A 7,194-nucleotide genomic window follows, 5' to 3' on the forward strand; every position below is an offset into this window, starting at 1 on the left:
GCAGAATATCATGGCAAGAAACAAAATATTTTAATTTTAAAATATTAAAAGTGCTACTTTATATTCAGGATGTGTATTCTATTTCCAAAGGCAAGGAAATAGCTAATATATTTGGAGATATTTTCATCTAAAATTGATTTTAAATAATTAAAATGAGGTTTTAAAGGAACAAAGCAACATTCCTCAAAATTTACTTCTTTAAAACAATGTATTCCTCAATGATACCATTTAGCTGAGGTTTTAAAAATAGTGTTTGCTATTTCCTATACATTACCTTTTATTTGAACTTTGATATATCTCCTCATCCTGATGTGGTTAGGAGAACATTTCCTGGGAATAACAGCTGATCATTGGGTGATGCTGTTATATGTACTTTATATACATAAGGAAGAAAAGTATAAGAAATTATCCTTAATAATAGTGTTATCCTTGCAGCAGTGCACCTGGATTTTCATTAATCCATCCATAACTTTAAGCTGGACCAAGAGCACATATTGGTTATAAACAGAGTAGAGTTACCCACCCACACAGAGATCAGGCCTGTGTGTTCACATCTTTATCTTTAACCAGCAGAAATGATCACTCACTGATGAAGATCAAGCTATGTCCATTTTCTCTGTTTATGGTCTTATAATATACATATTTGTACATACATGTGTTTTAAATATACAGGATTTTATATTAACACAAATACACATAAGGGCAGTAGTCTCATTTTTCTTTTCTCCTACTATCTTCTTTTCCCAAGCTTCTTTAGGCTCCGTTGGACTGAATCAAGGCGCCAATTCATTTCCAGTAAAAATCTAGTGCAACTGGTAGAGACATTTATTTGGAAATTTAATAGCAGTGCATTTAGAAAGGGTGGTGGTCGAGTTTGATAAAAGGTTTCTCAAGACAACTGGTTTGCAACACGCCTGAAGATTATCTCCCTTTAAATGACATTTAATAGCTTTCTCTTCCACATCCTGATAAACATTTCAGTGCAACTAATCACTTTGAAAACAAGACATGCGAACTTGAGCAGAAATGAGGAAAATAGCTAGATTTCTGCTTCTGAACTTATTTTCAAATGGCTTTCTGTTATCAGAGAACACTTACATGAACTCCCCTGAGAAGGAAATCACCTCAATTTAAAGGAGGCCAAAAAAAAAATTTTTTTATAGAAAGTGCAGTGAGATTCTGGATTAATAGCTGAAAAAAAAGAATCAAAAGACATTCATTAAAACCACTAAAATGCCACTAAATGTATGTCTCAAAGCATATTTAATCCAACTGCCTCTAATGATCAATGTCTGTTCTAGCTAGGATTTCTAAGACAGGGAATATTCTGCTTTGCTACAACTCAAAGCACTTTGCAGACGGTGCCTAATTCACTGTCCGCAATGCAACTCCCTGTAAAGGTGAGACGGATGCCTCTTCTCCCCAGCAGGAGGTCCCAGCGGTGGTATTGAGGAGACCGCTGAGTTAGATGCTACAGTTCCTCCAGCTTGTGGGCAATAAGAGAAGCTCCCTGGGAGTGTATGAGAGAACGAACCAGTGAGGAAGGCCCCGCCCCATTGTTGGTGGTTCTGGGAGACTTAACAGCAAAGCCCCCAAAGACAATGACAGATGGTCTGTGACCCCTGTGGAGAAGGGCTGCAGGCAAAACCCAGTGGACACATGGATTATTGGTCAGCTCTGCAGAGAAAGAATACAGGAGAGGTAGTCTGTGGACTCCTAGAAATAACCGCGTGGACCTTAGGAAGCGGCCAGAGCCTCCCTATGAGGAGGAAGGGCAAAAGCCGGGGAATTTTGAGATGTGGCTCTTACTATGATTCCATTGCTATACTGGAGCCAGTGAGGCCTGGGATAGGTCGGATTTCACCAGCTCTGACACCAACATTATGTTCGTAACTATTATATTCTGTGCAATATTTAATGATTTCCCCAAACTCCAAATAATCAGAAAATCATGGTGAAAAAGTCTCCCTTCCTCTGTCCCCAGGACTCCTAGGAATAATTGAAATACAAAACATACTTACACGATTCCTGGCCACAGAGTTATGTGAAGAGGTTTAAATTTCCAGAAAATAAAGACACAAGTTTATTCAAAATGAAGTGAACAGATTGCTTAGGGTCACTGAGGTTTCCTGGGCAACTTCATTCTATAAACATCAGAGCCTGCTTCTCTTTCCTGGACTGGCTTGGAGATCCAGGGGGTTTCTTGTCTTCTATGGCCCTTCTCCCAGCAGGTCACGGGATTTGACTGCCTGGGCTGAGATTTGGAACAATCAAGGGTCCTTTTTCCTTTTGCCTCAGTTAAATATTACCTCTTCATCCCTACTCTGCATTCTTACCCCCAAGCCTACCCCATATGGGATCTCTTTGCCCCTTTACAACTGCCAGGAACGCACTAGAATAACAACAGTTGCTGCTGCCCTAGCCTGGTACCTACCCCTCCGTCCTCTGCCTTCCCTTCACTGCAGGTTCTCCTAAGGGATGTCTGCAAAGTTTCCCACCAAGCCTGGATACAGATGCAAAATTCTTTTCAACTTGTGCTCCCAGCAGCCACTACTAGTAAATCAACTTTGCAGACAAGACAGAATCGATTTGCCATTCCTTCTGTAGGACATTACCTGGAGAAGGGAACTTTACTTCATCATTTGTCTTCACATTAGCAGAACATCACTTTCTAACCCAATTGGGTCTCCCAGGGAGCTTGGACCTCACTCAGTATTTGTATTAGTTTCTATGAGCTGCTATAACAAAGCACCAAAAACTGAGTGGCTTGAAACAATAGAAACTTATTGTCTCACAGTTCTGGAGGCTAGAAGTACAAAATCAAGGTGTCAGCAGGGCCATACTCTCTCTGACAGCTCTAGAGGAGGGTCATCCCTTACCTCTTTCAGCTTCTGGTGTTTGCCAGCAGTCCTTGGTGTTCCGTGGCTTATAGATACATCACTACTATCACATGGTCGTCTTCCCTCTGTGTGTCTTCTCATCATCTTCCCTCTGTGCTAGTCTGTGTCCCAATTTCCCCTTCTTATAAGGACCCCAGTCACACTGGATTAGAGCCCACCCTAATGACCTCAACTTAAATTTCTTGAATCTGCAAAGATTCTATTTCAAAATAAAATCACATTCTGAGGTACTGGAATTTAGGACTTCAATATATTTGGAGGGGGGCATAATTAAACCCATATCAGTATTCCAGTGCCCTGTTTTAATACATCCATAAGGTATATATTATTCTTCCCAATTTTATAAAAGTTCTTGTGTTCACACATTTTAAAAAATTCTACCTCACCCAGATTCCAAAAACTGGATATGATCATTCCACACTCATACATAGACAACAGATTCGTGGAAACTCAACATGCCCCTGTGTGGACTGATCAACAAGAATACTTACCACATACCAGGGAAGTGGGTGCTGAGCAGGAGATGCAAAGAGCATAAGACAGAGCTTTGGACCTTAAATCCCTACTTACAGAGATGCTTAGGAGACAAAACATGGATGAAGATTTAAATAACAATCTAGGACATTAATAAAGTAATACTCAAATCTTTCCTTTTCAATTAATCAACCCCCCGTAAGTTTCCTAAAGAAGACAAATATAAGTAATAGTAGTATAATGCAATAAAAAGTACCATTTTATCATTAATTACACAAGTACCCAATAACTCATAAGGCAGAGCAATGGTAAACCTAAGTTGGAACACAGAATCCAGCACCTGAGTAATAATACATATTTCACATTCCTCTACTTTGATTTTTCAAATCACTTTAATAATCTGAAGATTTCACATACTTATTCTAAAGCATTTTAACTTTAAACTCTGAATTTTCTTTTTTTAAAAAGGAAAATTTTAAACAGTTATACACTGCTGTCCTGAATGTTTTTCTCTCTTGCCATGTATATCATGAGCTTTGGTACTACTGCTTGAGAACAGCATTTATTAGTATGTTCTAATATGTGGTAAGGAATATTGAGTTCTTAAAGAGAAATTCTTGAAAAGCCAGTTTAAAGTGTCAGTGACCCAACTATGGCCAAGCAATGGTCCAGAGCTGGGATGACTCATGTCTTTCTCCCTTCTTTCCACCCTAACCTATTAAATACACACACACACACACACACACACACAAAACTAACAAAAGAAAACAATGAAAATCTTACAAAGGAAAGCCATAAACTCAATCAGAAGAATCTGACTTAATATATCTATGATGTGCAAAGCTTATAGAACTTGTTTTGAAATACAAACTCCTTATCCATCCATGCTAAGATAGCAATAATCTCTAGGAATCATTGGCTCTTGGATCTGAAGAGTACCCAAGAGATGACTAAATATATCACCTTGCTTCAACAGAACTGGACATAAAGCATCCTGCACAGAAGGGTTGTAACCTGTGTCCTAAAATCTCTAGGCAGGAAATCCTTGGCCTCTCTCAGAAACCCTTCTATCATATCACAACCTGAATAATCAATAATCCATCCTTAGTTCTAACCTAAGTCTCCAGTATTGCCCCTTGCAATGCAATTTATTCGGAGAACGTATATTAAGCACCTGCTAAATGTAAAGAAACAAGACACTGTAGAATATATAAAATCAAATAAGAAATAGTCCCAACATCAACAAGTTTAGTCTATTGCAGAAATGGCAAACCTATGGCAAGTGTGCCACCACTGCCCTGTGTCCCTTGCAGACATTATTAATTGATCACTATATTTGTTTTTTCCCACTGGTGGACACAGTTTCAGAATCCTCAACACAACACCTAGGTAGGCAAAAGACATTGATCAGATTTGCCATAAGAGGTAAGATCTATTTGTTAACCACTGTCACATATCACCAGTAATGACTCAAGATAATTTTTTTTTAATGTTTCAAAGTTTAGCACCTCTTTTATTGATTGAATAAGAACCAAAACAGAGCTATACTGTATGACAATTTATCTTTTTTTTTTTTAACATCTTTATTGGAGTATAATTGCTTTACAGTCAAGATTTTTTTTAATGCTAAATAGAGATTCAAGTAACGTGCTGTGAGAGTGAAGAGAAAGAACAATTTATTCTAAATGGTTGGCGCAAAGAAGCCTTCATGGAGGAGAATGTATTTAAATAGACTTTACAGAATGAATATGATGTCAGTGGACAGATGTTTGGAACATGAACATTCGTGACTAGGACAACACCAGGAACAAAAGCATATGGGGCATGTATATGGAACTAGATGTATTGACAGCTCCATAGGACTGGGTATATAAGGATATAGTGAAAACCAAAAAGCAACTTAAGAGTCAGGCCATGGAAGACCTTCAGTGTCTTAGGAAAGTTAACTTTTTTTTTGTCTGAAATAATAAGTGTTTTGAGGGGACAATAACGACATATTACTGTAATCAATTCATTTAAAATAGAACCATAAGTATCAGAAGAACCCATTTCTCCAAAGAGTGGCCAACTGCAAGGGTCCTCCAAAATCTACTTAAAGTTTTGTCATGGAAATGTGTATGTTTCTTTTTTTATTTCATTTCCTCAGATGTAGGGTAGTAGGTCAGGCTAATAGGATGTATTTTGGATTGACCTGTTTGTCTCAAAGGATATTTGTACCTTGTTTTCATTTTCCTTGTTTCTATCAAATCTTGATAGAATGCTTTTTTGTGTACCTATGGAAATGTCACTGTGTGATGGATGGCTTCTGTCCAAGGGCCTCCTGAATACCTAGTTTTTAAACATTTGGCTCAGAATCTGAAAGTGACATGAGAACAATGGTGACATGAGAATGGAAATACAGGTTATAAATTTATCAGTTTGGTTACTTCCTGGCAAAGTGGCTTATAGTGAATTCCCAATTTCTCTTAATTCCAGAGCCTTACAGCCCAGCACATAGTAAACCTTGAAATTAATAGTCACAATCGAAAGCTGCTAAACTGGATTAAGAGTGTACTAAAGATAATATATATTCTTAATGATGAGGGTTTTATGTGAAGCTATCAGTGGAAAAGCTAATCTGAGTTCAACTACTGCCCTATCTTCTTGGGTCCCCAGGGGAGTATAATTATTTAGTCTTTTCAACTCATTAAGTCACCATCTACTTACATTTAATTCCAAAAGTTCACTCTTTCTTGAATTATCTAAAAAAAATAACTGCACAACCAAATGCAAATCTTCCTTTATGATTAGCCAAATATATGAGACCTGCCTGTGATTACGAAGAATCCCACTTCCTGCTGGATTTTTATTGTAACGATCCCATATTCCACCGGCTTTGGCTGTTTGCCTCAACCAGTTCATAGAAGCATCCAGGAAAGGGCAGTGACACACCATTGGACAAGCTCTCAACAGAATGCTGTGTTTACATGAGAAATAAGCCAGAAGGGCCCTGAGCATTCTCATCTTAACTAATGACCAGAGAACTTGCCCTCCTGAGCAATGGGACGACAGAATAGGGCCCTGTGAGAGTCATGAAACCTCAGAATTCTTCTCCGTCTATGAAAATTGAGGCCTCAGTCGTTTTCGTCCTCTGTTGAAACTGGGGGTTAGTCTGTTTGGGGACTATTGTGTTTCAAACAGACCAAGCAGCCAACTGAGAAAAGTATGATTCTGAAACACAGAACCTGAAAACAATCTCCTATTCTCAATAAGTAGCTCTGTGTATGAGGTAGACCAAATGCTGATTTTATTCATAGCATATTTGTATTTCTTTTTCCTATCAGCTATTTCCTGCTTATAGGCCACAGTTAGATGGGAATTTATTTCTTAGATAAAAATTAGGTCCAATGTCATCGTAAGAAAAAGATCTGTAAATTACACATAAAGCACTTAGAGCCAGATTAATATAGTTACACGCATGCATACACACAAATCAGCATTCTCCTAGGCCGGGATAGTACTCAACTGGTGATAAAAATAATCAAGCTGAATCAACTAACAATATGAGTTTGGGGTTTGGGGTTTTTTATATCACCAAAGCTTTATGCTATATCTTTCAGTCCTTTACCAGGATTAATGCCTATCAGGACTAGGTATAATTTTCCTACTCTTAAGATGAGATTCAATCATCACCCTACTTTAGCTAAAGTCTGTGGAAACAAAATAAGGGATTTGTATTTATAAGATCTAGGCTTAAGTCCTGAATTCACCATTTATTCACTGTAATCTTGGTCAGGTCATTTCAATCATTCAACAGACAGGTATTGAATTCTTCCATGCC

The sequence above is a fragment of the Eubalaena glacialis genome, chromosome 7 (genome assembly GCF_028564815.1).
Source record: "Eubalaena glacialis isolate mEubGla1 chromosome 7, mEubGla1.1.hap2.+ XY, whole genome shotgun sequence".
Lineage (NCBI taxonomy): Eukaryota > Metazoa > Chordata > Mammalia > Artiodactyla > Balaenidae > Eubalaena > Eubalaena glacialis.